The following is a 12,976-nucleotide window of genomic DNA, read 5'->3' as shown; positions in this document are numbered from 1 at the left end:
TCGAGCAGGATAACACTAGCCCACAGCCAGCAAGCCTTACCCAGGAATGTCTCTGCTATATTACAACACTTTCTTGGCCTGCCTGTGCAACAAGCCCCTGAGGAACCGATGTAGAGGGTGGGAGTGGCCCTGATGAGATGCTGTGTCACGGTGTACTCCCCAGGCCATCACTCCCTGCGGTTCAGTGCAGTGAAAAAGTGGTTTGAAAGGGTCAGGCAGATGTTGTTGTAGAAGAAAAACAAACGTTTTACGTTACTGAGTGCAAAGAATAAATTATAGTACATCCAGCTGTCATCTGTATAAGGTGCAATGTCTCTATCCATAGATGATGAGGTATAGTGGCAGGCAAGATGGCAGACAGACTACTAGAGTAGTCCTTCTCTCTCCTGATTTTCCTTATCTAGCAGCAATAAGATGGCACTTGTGTATAAAGATATCCACTTCTGATATGCAGGCTTTTGCATGTGCCTGTCCTTAACTGTGGTGATGGGTGTCTTAAATTGTTTTCTCCTCACCTGCAGTGATCACTCCGCGGACTGTAAACACTGTAGCTTGCAGATCTTTTGGTGGCCTGGGACCCTGCAGTCTCCCTAAAGAAGTGGTCATCACAGATGAGCTGTTTCTCTAGTCCCAAAGGCCCTTGGGGTGGGAGCTTATGGACATGGTCTCTCTAGGGCTCGGATTCCTAGCAGGAAGTAGGACCAGTCCACTCCCACCAAGAGGGGAGGAATGAAAATATATGTTCTATTCCTAATGCCAACCATACTTTATCATTCCTGAAGCATATGACACATATTTAAAAAAACATAATTTGATATAATATAATAAACATATCCTATCTGGCTATAAAGATATTCTATTTGGAGTAATGCACCTGGTTGACAGATTTATGGGACCAACTGGGACACCTGCTTCAGCAACCTATGAGTATGCAGGATCTACAGGCCCAACTGCAACATCTGCAGGATACCATACAGAACTTTTATGCCTTCATGTCCAACCATATCTCATCTTGCATCCAGGCTAGAGGTGGCCCGACAGGGTACTAGAGACTCTTTCAGTTATACAGTTTTCCCCAATAATTTATCCTTTCGCTCTAATATTGTAATCACTTACGCACAGTATATCATTATTATAGTCAAACACAGAAAGTTTCATTCCATTTCAACAACTCCTCCTTGATGCAGTTTTTTTTTTTAGCCAAAGCCAATTAGTGGCAAATATAAAGAAAGGGCTTATAATTTTTTTCCTTAAAAGGTACATCTGCCCATACGATGCATCTAGGTTTTAAAGGGGAAAATAAGAAAAAACATTTTCATCAGACCTCAGATCAGACCCCTAATTATAATCAAACCTAGGTTCAGACCTCCAGTGTTAATCAGACCTCAACTCAGACTCCCAGTGTTAATCAGGCCTCAGCCAGAGCCCTAATCAGACCCCCAATTAACTCAGCTCAGACTCCCAATGTAATGTAAACCTCAGCTCAGACCTCCAATCTTAATTAGACCTCAGATCAGACCTCCAACATTAATTAAACCTCAGCTCAGACCCCCAATCAGACCTCAGATCAGACCCCCAAAGTTAATTAGACCTCAGCTTAGTCCCCCAATCAGACCTCAGATTAGATTCCCAATGTTAATTGGACCTTTACATTATACTCGTTTAATGTCAGGACGAGTATATTCGTCCAGGAGCGCTAAGTACCAGTGCTCCAGGACGAGTATACTCGTCCTAGGTCCTTAACGTGCTAATCACAAATTTATTGTGAATTTGTCGCAAATATATTACGTTGCCGATTTTTTGCTATCAAGTAAGCAATGACTGGAGATCACGAATTCTCGAATTTATGGCGAATATTCAGCCAAAAATGTGCAAAATATCGCGAATTTGAATATTGCCTATGCCGCTCATCACTAGTGGACAGATGAAAACTGCAGCCTGCAGCGGTATTTGTCCGGCCACTCCTCAGCAAATCGGCCGGATCTCTGCCAGTCTCCATTATAGTGAATGGAACCGGATGATATCTCGGCAACGCATGGTAGTTCCCGGTATTCACAGATCTGGCAGGTTTTTCCCTGCCGGAACAGCCTGTCAGATCTGTTAACAGGCCTTAGCAAGATGAATGCAGCAGTTTGTAGCTGTTTGTCCATTTGAAAATCATGGTAGACAATCCATAATGTGATAGAAATTCTGATTATTGAAATGTATACAATTTACACAACCTAAAATTATATATATATATATATATATATATATATATATTCAAGAAAAATGGCAGCACTGGCTGTGTTCAGAGAAAATTGTGTCAACCAGCAGATTTGACTTGGGTCTACTACTAAGGCCTCATGCACACGACAGTATTTTTTTACGGTCCACAAAAACGGGGTCCGTAGGTTCATGATCCGTGACCGTTTTTTCGTCCGTGGGTCTTCCTTGATTTTTGGAGGATCCACGGACATGAAAAAAAAGTCGTTTTGGTGTCTGCCTGGCCATGCGGAGCCAAACGGATCCGTCCTGAATTACAATGCAAGTCAATGGGGGCGGATCCGTTTGACGTTGACACAATATGGTGCAATTTCAAACAGATCCGTCCCCATTGACTTTCAATGTAAAGTCAGGAGTCCCTTTTATACCATCGGATCTGAGTTTTCTCCAATCCGATGGTATACTTTAACTTGAAGCGTCCCCATCACCATGGGAACGCCTCTATGTTAGAATATACTGTCGGATATGAGTTAGATAGTGAAAACTCATATCCGACAGTATATTCTAACACAGAGGCGTTCCCATGGTGATGGGGACACTTCTAGTTAGAATATACTACAAACTGTGTACATGGCTGCCCCGATCTCTTACAGGGAGCCGTGATCAGCACAATTAACCCCTCAGGTGCCGCACCTGAAGGGGTTAATTGTACGTATCATATCCCCCTGTAAGAGATCAGGGCTGCCAGGCAGCAGGGGGCAGACCCCCCCCTCCCCAGTTTGAATATCATTGGTGGCCAGTGCGGCCCCTCCCTCCCTCCCTCTATTGTAATAATAGGTTGGTGGCACAGTGTGCGCCCCTCCGGCCCCCCCTTCCTCCCTCTATTGTAATAATTTGTTGGTGGCACAGTGTGCGCCCCCCATCTGCCCCCCTCCCTCTATAGCATTAACAACATTGGTGGCCAGTGTGCGGCCTCCCATCTCCCCCCCCCCGATCATTGGTGGCAGTGGAGTTCCGATCGGAGTCCCAGTTTAATCGCTGGGGCTCCGATCGGTAACCATGGCAACCAGGACGCTACTGCAGCCCTGGTTGCCATGGTTACTTAGCAATAGTACAATAATAGAAGCATCATACTTACCTGCTGGATGCTGCGATGTCTGTGTCCGGCCGGGAGCTCCTCCTACTGGTAAGTGACAGTTTATTTAGCAATGCGCCGCACAGACCTGTCACTTACCAGTAGGTGGAGCTCCCGGCCGGACACAGACATCGCAGCAGCCAGCAGGTAAGTATGATGCTTCTACTATTGTACTATTGCTAAGTAACCATGGCAACCAGGACTGCAGTAGCGTCCTGGTTGCCATGGTTACCGATCGGAGCCCCAGCGATTAAACTGGGACTCCGATCGGAACTCCGCTGCCACCAATGATCGAGGGGGTGGAGGAGAGGGGAGGCCGCACACTGGCCACCAATGTTGTTAATGCTATAGAGGGAGGGGGGCCAATGGGAGGCGCACACTGTGCCACCAACGAATTATTACAATAGAGGGAGGAAGGGGGGGCCGGGAGGGGGCGCACACTGTGCCACCAACGAATTATTACAATAGAGGGAGGAAGGGGAAAAATCGGGGAAAAATTCCACCAAAAATTGTGGAAAAATCGGAAAATGCACCGTTTTGCAGCCAAGACCGTGATCCGTGTATCCTGTCCGTCAAAAAAATATGACCTGTCCTATTTTTTTGATGGACAACGGTTCACGGACCCATTCAAGTCAATGGGTCCGTGAAAAAACACGGATGCACACAAGATTGGCATCCGTATCCGTGATCCGTGGCCGTAGGTTACTTTCATACAGACAGATCCGAAGATCCGTCTGCATAAAAGCTTTTTCAGATCTAAGTTTTCACTTCGTGAAAACTCATATCTGACAGTATATTCTAACACAGAGGCGTTCCCATGGTGATGGGGACGCTTCTAGTTAGAATACACTACAAACTGTGTACAAGACTGCCCCCTGCTGCCTGGCAGCCCCGGATCTCTTATAGGGGGCTATGATACGCACAATTAACCCCTTCAGGTGCGGCACCTGAGGGGTTAATTGTGCGGATCACAGCCCCCTGTAAGAAATCGGACCCATTGACTTGAATGGGTCCGTGAACCGTTGTCCGTCAAAAAAATAGGACAGGTCTTATTTTTTGGACGGACAGGATACACGGATCACGGTCTCGGCTGCAAAACGGTGCATTTTCCGATTTTTCCATGGACGTGTGCATGAGGCCTAAGGGTGTTATCCTGGCAAGCCTCTGGGTTTCAACCTTTAACCCCTAATACAGGGATCTTGGCTTTGCTGCGCAGGAACCATCAGGCAGCTAACTCCTAGAGTCGTCTCAGATTGGTTGATAGCTGACACAGGGGGTCAAGAGACACATGTGCAGAGCACCGAGGGAAGAGGCAAAACCATAGACAGGGACAGACTGAAGTCAGGGCAGGCAGAATACGAAAGTTGCAACAACAACAACCGGGAATGTTCCCTCTGACGCACAGCTATTTGACATGTTCAATGTGTTGTTCCTTGTGTTGAACATAGACCTTTGAAGTTTTGAACTTTCTGTGTTGATAACTTTTGAATCACAAGAGATATTTTAAATCTTATTGCTTGCAATCGATGTCTGAGAAAATTCTGGTCTTCTTTGATATCCTACTGTACATCACCCCCTTCCCATTAGTAAAATTTGCCCTAATTTAACGATGAGCCCAGTCCAGATATTTGACATATTCCCGTTCCATATACAGAAGCAAGGTATGCATACCTTCTCCATATATTAACTAATGCTACTGAGTAGTGTTCAGCAAATTGAAATATCTGAAGTGGACTTTGATCCAAATTTCAGGAAAAATTCTATTTGCCACAAAACCGAAATTGGTGGCTGAAAGTATCTACAAACTGTTACCACATATGTGCATGGACACAGAGAGAAGGGCAGCAGAGAGCAAGTCATCTGAACACCGCTCATACCGAACACAGGTCATATACGTCTATCTATATCACTATGTTGTATTGAGTGATCTCTGAATGCACTTGTAGGACTTCTATCAATTAGAAGAAACAAAGCACAATTGTATCTATCTTTTCCAAAGTGAATATATACATAGCCTTCCAGGGCCTGATTTAAATATGTGCAGTATATGTAGCTGTAGAGAGAGGTAACAAATGGAGCAGACAATGAGCAAATGTGGAACTATCTTACTGAATTAAGAAGCCAGAGGGCACAAAGAGAAGTATCAACTGTATGAGAGGAACTAAACTTAATGGTAGCATGACTTGGGAAGCACTAGAAGGGTGCACTATAATACTGGAGGAACTACAGAGGGCATTACAACTACTGAGGGCACTACAGGTCGCCATTATAATTGTTCAGGGCACTAAAGGGGGTAGACAGTTGGCTTTATATCTAGCAGGTAGCTTTACAAGGGGGTATTAAAACTATAAGGGGCTCTTCAAGTTGGTATTATAACTACTAAAAGCTCTACAGGGGGACCTTGTTACTACTGGGAACACAGGGAGTTTTATTACTTCTAGGGGCAGCTTAGGGGGGTCTTATTACTACTGTGGGCACTGCGGGACAATATTACAACTGGAAATTCTTTGGCGAAATTATTAATTGGGCACAATATGGAGGGCACTAATACTAACAGGGTCGCTCTGTGGGAACATTATCACTGTTGGTTGGCAGCATGCCGATAAGCCAGCAGGATGGAAGCAGTTGGAGATCGGGAGCCAAATGCACTTGGGGTAGACCATCTGCTTCTCAGGAGCCTACCTATTAGGAAACAACCAGTGGTGCACAGGTTCATAAAGGCAGCGTCAGGCAGTACGCACGGAGTGGTGGCGGTAAAATGCCATCCTGGGCAGAAGGTGAAGCACGTTCAGGGTGCAAATGTTGGCACTACGGCCCTGCGTCAACACATGAAGCGTCACCATGAAGGGGCCTGGACAACTGGACAAACTATGGGACTAATGTAGTGGTACAGCCGGATACAGCAAGCGCTGCATCTCCTAGTAGCCCTCACCCCTTCTGCAGCAGTTAGGGCTCCTCAACCTTGGCAAAAAGAAGCTGTTGCTCCTTCCCTTCATCTGATGCTCCTCCTCATCACTTGTTTTGCCAGCAATCGATCACTGATGCGATTGCAAAAAGACAACGGCATGTTTGTGCTCATTCAACGGTACAGAAGCTGAACGTGCACCTGGCCAAGTTGCTGGTACTACAGCCCCTCCCTTTCCATATCGTGGACTCTGAATCTTTCAGAGAGCTGATGGCTTGTGCACACCTATGGTGGAGAGTCCTAAGCCGTCATTACTCTAAAAAAGCTGTACTAGCCCTGCACACATACTGTATGTTGAGCAGAGGGTAGGCCAGTAGAGTTGAGTGGACACCTGGATGTTCAGGTTCGCCGGATACGGCCGAACTTTGAAAAAAAAGTTGAAGTTTGGGAACCGAACTTCACCCAAATTCGACCCCGAACCCCATTAAAGTCAATGGGGACCCAAACTTTGGAGCACTAAAATAGCTCTAGAAAAGTCATGGAAAGGGCTAGAGGGCTGCAAAATGTGGCTACGAGCAAGGCAAGTGCTCTGCAAACAAATGTGGATAGGGAAATGACTTAAAAAAACATAAAATTAAATTAAAAAATAATAATCTTGATCTAGGAGGTCCATATGGAGTAGGAGGTTGAGGAGGCGGTGGATGTGGCGGTGTAGGTGGAAGCGGCGGTGGAGGAGAAGGAAGTAGCCAACACAGTTTTTTTGCTTAGTTTTTTATTTTATTTATTTATTTTTTGTTTAAATTTGGGTAGACCCGAAAACATTGGGAAATATAAAAAATAAAACAAAGAAAAAGTGCACTGGAGTACAACAATGGCTGGGTGAGGCCGGTATACATGTCTATTCTGCACAAGGTATGGACAAATCCTGTGGGATCCCTGCCTGGTTTATTTTAATGAATGTGAGCTTGTCCACTTGTCTGTGATAAACACCTCCTGCCGTGCTAAACAAACGTTCAAACAATACACTGGCTGCAGGGCAGGTCAGCACCTCCAAGGTGTAAAGGGCAAGCTCAGGCCATGTGCCCAATTTGGAGACCCAGAAGTTGAAGGGGGCAGACCCATCAGTCAGTACGTGTAGGCGTGAGCACACATACTGCTCCACCATGTTTCTGAAATGCTGCCTCCTGCTAAGACGTTCCATATTAGCTGGTGGTGCTGGTTGTTGTGGCGTGCTGACAAAACTTTTCCACGTTTCGGCCATGCCTTCTGAGGTGCTGGTAGTGCCCCAGCAATTTTTGAAATTTAAGTCCCTGTCACCTATGCAGAACAGGGGTTTGTATACGTAAAAACTGGGTTCATGTCACCCACCAATGGAACAGACGATTTTACAAAACTTAGGTCCCTGTCACCTATGCAGAGCAGGGGTTTGTATATGAGAAAAATGGTAAAATGTTACCTGAGAATGTAATAGACGATTTTTTGAAATTTAGGTCCCTATCACCTATGCAGAGCAGGGGTTTATTCATGGCAAAATGGTAAAATGTCACCCAAGAATGTAACAGGCGCTTTTGCACCCTGCTCCCTCTTTTGCTGTGCTGGTGCCTGTGTACGACCACCGCCTCTTCCTCTAAACTGCACACGTCACTAGCATGACCTTGATTCCATGTGGGGTCTAGTACCTCATCATCCTCCACATCATCTTCCACCAACTCTTTACCACTGCTCTCCTTGTCGGTCTGCAGACTGCAGAAAGCCGCAGAAGTTGGCACCTGTGTTTCGTCATCATAAGAGACGTGCTGCGGTGGTCTTCCCATGTCCTCATCCTAAAAACATAAGTGATTGGGCATCAGTGCACTCAATCTCTTCCACTTCTGGGGCAGGGCTATGTGGACGGCCCTGGGAAACCCTGCTAGCAGAGTCATCAAGAAGCATGATGACTTGGGGTTCAGACTGCGTGCCTGATTTGCAAGGGGGGTGAGTTGAAAGACAGTTGGCCATGGGCTGTAGGTGCCAACTCTGAGCTTTCAGCAGGAAACTGGGTAGGAGACAATGTGAAGGAACAGGAGGCACTGTCAGCCACCCAATCTACTATCGTCTATACTTGTTCTGGCCTCACCATTCGGACTGTCATAAATGCAGCGTAGGCCGCAAAGGTACTTTATGGAAACAAAATTAGATTTTTTTTCACCCACAGTGAAACAGATGGATTTACAGATTTTATTTCAGATTTGCAGTGCAGGCCGCAAAGGTACTTTATGGCCAAAGAAAAAGTGGTTTTTTTTTACCCACAATGTTCCAGTTGTATTCACTGATTATATTTCACTATCAGATTTGCAGTACAGGCCGCAAAGGTACTTTATGGAAAAAAAAAAAGATGATTTTTTTCACCCACAGTGAAAAAGATGGATTTAACAGATTTTCTTTCACTATCACAAATGCAGTGCAGGGCGCAAAATATTAATTTGTCCCCCCAGAATCTAACAATTGGATTTACTGAATTAATTACACTCAGATATGCAGCACAGGGGTACTTTACAGAAGAAAATGTGAATATATCAGCCTCTGGGTCCCTGAACTCACAGATGGATTACCTATATTATTTTCCCTTCCCCTGGCACAAAAGCAGTGCTGGTTGCACTTAAGAAAATGGGTATATGTTGCCCACTGAACTAAAAAACAGGATAAAATTATTGTCCCTGGCACATATGCTGTGCTGATGCACTGACCTTGCAAAAAATGGCCGCCGCCGCCCACCTAACTAACAGACGGATAAAACTTGTTTTTCTGTGTCACTAGGCTCAGGGCAGAGTACAAAAATGTACAAAAAAAAAATCGCTGTAGATCGCAGAGTTAACAAGCACTTCCTATAACAGATTATTTCCTATTCTCTCCCTCACAGCAGCAACATCCTATCCCTACACTAGTAAGAGCTCAGTGACGTGCGGCGCTAGAGGCTGGGTAACATGTGCAGCGTCCCACTAGCTTATGTGGGAACTGCAAAAGCTTTTTGTTGTCTTCTGTAATATCTTGTTGCATTGTATTATCTTGTGAAATACCTTTTTACCAGGCTGTCAGGTGAACCTCATTCATCTCACCACTAGATGGGGGTAGCACCACAGTATATATAGGGTGGTTCAGGTCTAGTTAGGGGGTTAAGAGTTGGGAGTTGTGAAGGAGAATGAGATGGAATGAGGAGCTAAGGGGGAAAGAGAGGTCCCCTATCCTCTCAGCTCTCTCTCTGGGGCTCCACGGCCCAGAGGAGCCATCGTACACCTTAGTATTAAAGCCAGGAAGACAGGAAGAGGTAAGTCTACATTCTACTATCCACTCTTCAGGAGTAACAAGTGAATTTGTAGTCAAGTTTATTATTCAATAAAGACAAAGGAAGGACAAAGCCATTATTCTAGGCTCTAGGCACCTTTGTATCTAGGTGAAGGACTTATTCGTCTCTGGCAGCCTCACCGTTAGTCTAAGGACAGATAAGGGTTCTGTTGTATCACTTGTGTAGAAGATCAAGACTGGAACTACGTCAACTGAGACTGAAGCAAGGCAAGCAGCTGACTATCAGTGAGTACCTAACTACCCTAGCCTGACACATTACTACCAACAGCCTGTTAATGGGATTCATCACGTCGAACTTGCATGTATACAAGAGACTGTCTTATTACTGGATGTAAACTGTTATCAAGAATCTGGTTATAGTAAAGTTCCTAGTTGGATTTAAACTTGCCTCATTCTTCTAACTTCATACCACTACCATCCTCAACACTTTGCACCACCAAGGTGCTGGCGTCACTACAATACCTAACATACACTAACAATACCTACCGTACACAGGCACCAGATTTATTCTCCTGGTCAAGGAGAATATAGGTGCCCAGGCACACCCAACAACTTGGACAGGTAATGGCAATGCCACCTCCGCATTTTAAACCTGGGATTTCTGCACCAAAGTCTTTCTCTGCCTCTTCATCCTCCACCTTGTCCTCAGCCTCCACTGTAGGCACAGTTCAGAGAAGGTCCTCCAGCATACCACCTATGCTATGTTACGTGGTTCTGCACCTGGCCAGCCTGGGTTAATGGAGTCACACCGGGGACGAACTGCTCTGCGTCATCAACCAAGAAATCAAATCCTGGCTCTCTCCTCGCCAACTGGAGATAGGAACCATAGTCACCGATAACGGTAAGAACATTCTGTCTGTGCTACGTCAGGGCGGGCTAACCAATGCACCCTGCATGGTGCACGTCTTCAATATGGTTGTCACCCGGTTCCTGAAGTCTTCCACCCAACTGAGAGACATCTTGAAAATGTCCAGGAAACCATGCATGCACTTCAGCCACTGTTACAGTACAAGACACGCCCTCCTTGAGCTGCAAAGACAGAATAGTGTTCTCCAACATCGCCTCATATTGGACCTTTCCATATGTTAGAACTCTACCCTCCACATGTTTGACCGACTGTATTAGTACAGTAAGGCGCATGCAGCTAGTGTAGCGATTAGTGTAAAGCATAGCGAAGGTATTGTAATTGTAATATAAAGGCATAAATAGGCGGAGTCATCACTAGACGGTTCTTCCTATTTATGAATATTAATTATCGATATTCGCATAAAATTGGTGATTAATATTCTCCCTTTACACATTGTATCTCTGTTTTGCACCTACTCCTGTGTTTGCTTTACAAATACTGATCAAATGCTAGCGGTTTGAAAGCAGGTGCTCAAAATACAGGTACTGCTTTTTTGGGGCTGTTCTTCTGAGGGATTTCCTGGGTGCAGTTATTTTCATTTTGTTACTTAGTTATTGTTATTTATTTATTTATTTATTTATTGTCTTTTTGTTAAACTCTGCAGAGACACACGTTGGCTGAAGCAAGTCATCATGGTCTGAATGGAGAAGATGAGGAAAAAGATTGTCTACATTAGAGAAGACATCACTGGATGTAAGAGGTATGTGCGATGCATTCTCCTGTATGTTTTGTAGCTCTGTACGTAATAGTTTCCAAGTATGTCTTTAACCATAGGGCTGGAGGGAAGGGGTTAGGTTGACAATTTGGCATGGGGGGAGGCTCTATTTCAGTTTTTGCCTCTGGCAGCAGAAAGGCTAGGTGCACCCCTGCCCCTTGCCACAAAGCACTGAGGGAAGGGAGGGGGGCCCAGGCACATTCTTTGCACAGGGATCTCTCTCTGTGTCTGCCCCTAAATGAACAACCAGGAATTCTATACAGAACTAGGTGGTTTATCTGCCTAAGTGACAGGGGGAGCATGAGGAGCTAGAGGGCGATGACAAAAACAGTGCAGATGACCCCTACAGGCCACTGCAGTATGCAGTGGAGGTGGAGGCAGGGAGTCCCTCCTAGTCCCTTTCACAAATGGCCAGCTGCATGCTGAGTTGCTTGAGTATTGGCTCTTGACAATGGTAGACCTTCCCTACTGGTCCAAAATGGGGGCCTTTTTACACTTCTGAGAGTGATGAGAAACTCAACTACTATAAACCCATCCTTTGTAGTGGGTTGGTCGCCGCTGACATGCACCATCACCCAGCCTCACAAAGGTCTAACCGGGGGACCCTCTGAGCTCATACTCCACTGCCATGACTTTTGAAAGGAGGGGGGCAGGCACAGGAGCAGCACCAGCTCTATCAGCAGCAACTTAAGTCTTGAGTCTCTGATGATCAATTTTCTTCAGCCGCCTACTGAAGAAACCATCCAGCAGCAGAGCATGGAGTAGAACCTGAACCAGCAGGTGGTGGCATACTTGGACTGCAGCTTGTCACCCCAGTTCCAAGATCCCCATGTCTACTGGGCATCCAAACTTGAATTGTAGTCGTAACTGGACGAGTTTATCCTGGGCAAGCTTTCCTGCCTGGCCATCAGAGTGGGTGTTTAATTTGGCGAGTGGCATAGTTACTCCAAAAGAGAACTTGCCTTTCAACACAAAATGTTGAGAGACTAACCTTTATAAAGATGAATCAGGCCTGGATCAACCAGGTATCCAGACACCAGTGCCCATGAAATAGACTAGATCATTCTGGCAGTAATGACCTTACCACACCGTAACATTGTGACAAATGGCCCATTACTTCTGCCCATGTGATACTGCCACTATTCTGATGCTGTCAACCACCTGATGTCACACGCTCGCTGCCTCTACTTCCATCTGCTCCTAATGTTATCTGCTACCATCTTGTGCTGTTACTGCCACTGCTGTTGCTACCCCCTCCCCACTCTATTCCGGGGTCAATATTGTCACTCTTCATGCTGTTGCCACCCTCCCCAATCTGTTCCAGGGCCACTATTGTGATTCTTCATGCTGTTGTCATCCTCACCATTCTGTTATGGGGCCCCTAGTGTATTTGTTTGGTCATGTTGACATCACTGTTTATCTTTCTGTTCTTCTGATTCATCAGAAGAACAGAAAAATAACAGAAAAAAATACTGTGTCTTGTCGTTTGAGTGTCTAGAAGGCCTCTATCACACGGTCAGTATTTTGCATCATGATTTGGAAGCCAAAAGCAGGAGTGGTTTCAAAACACAGAAGACATGCAAATATTTGCATCATATGTTATCTCTGTTTTGGACCCACTATTTTTGTCTTACCAAAACTGATCAAATACTGATGCAAAAAACTGACCAAATACTGACCGTGTGATAAAGGCCACTAAAGTCCTGCATGCATGACTTCTTTTCCATCTGAATGAAACCAATTTCAGATGCAAATGGACAAAACTCA

This window comes from Bufo gargarizans, chromosome 2, assembly GCF_014858855.1.
Source record: "Bufo gargarizans isolate SCDJY-AF-19 chromosome 2, ASM1485885v1, whole genome shotgun sequence".
Lineage (NCBI taxonomy): Eukaryota > Metazoa > Chordata > Amphibia > Anura > Bufonidae > Bufo > Bufo gargarizans.
Note: the sequence above shows the minus strand (reverse complement) of the source record.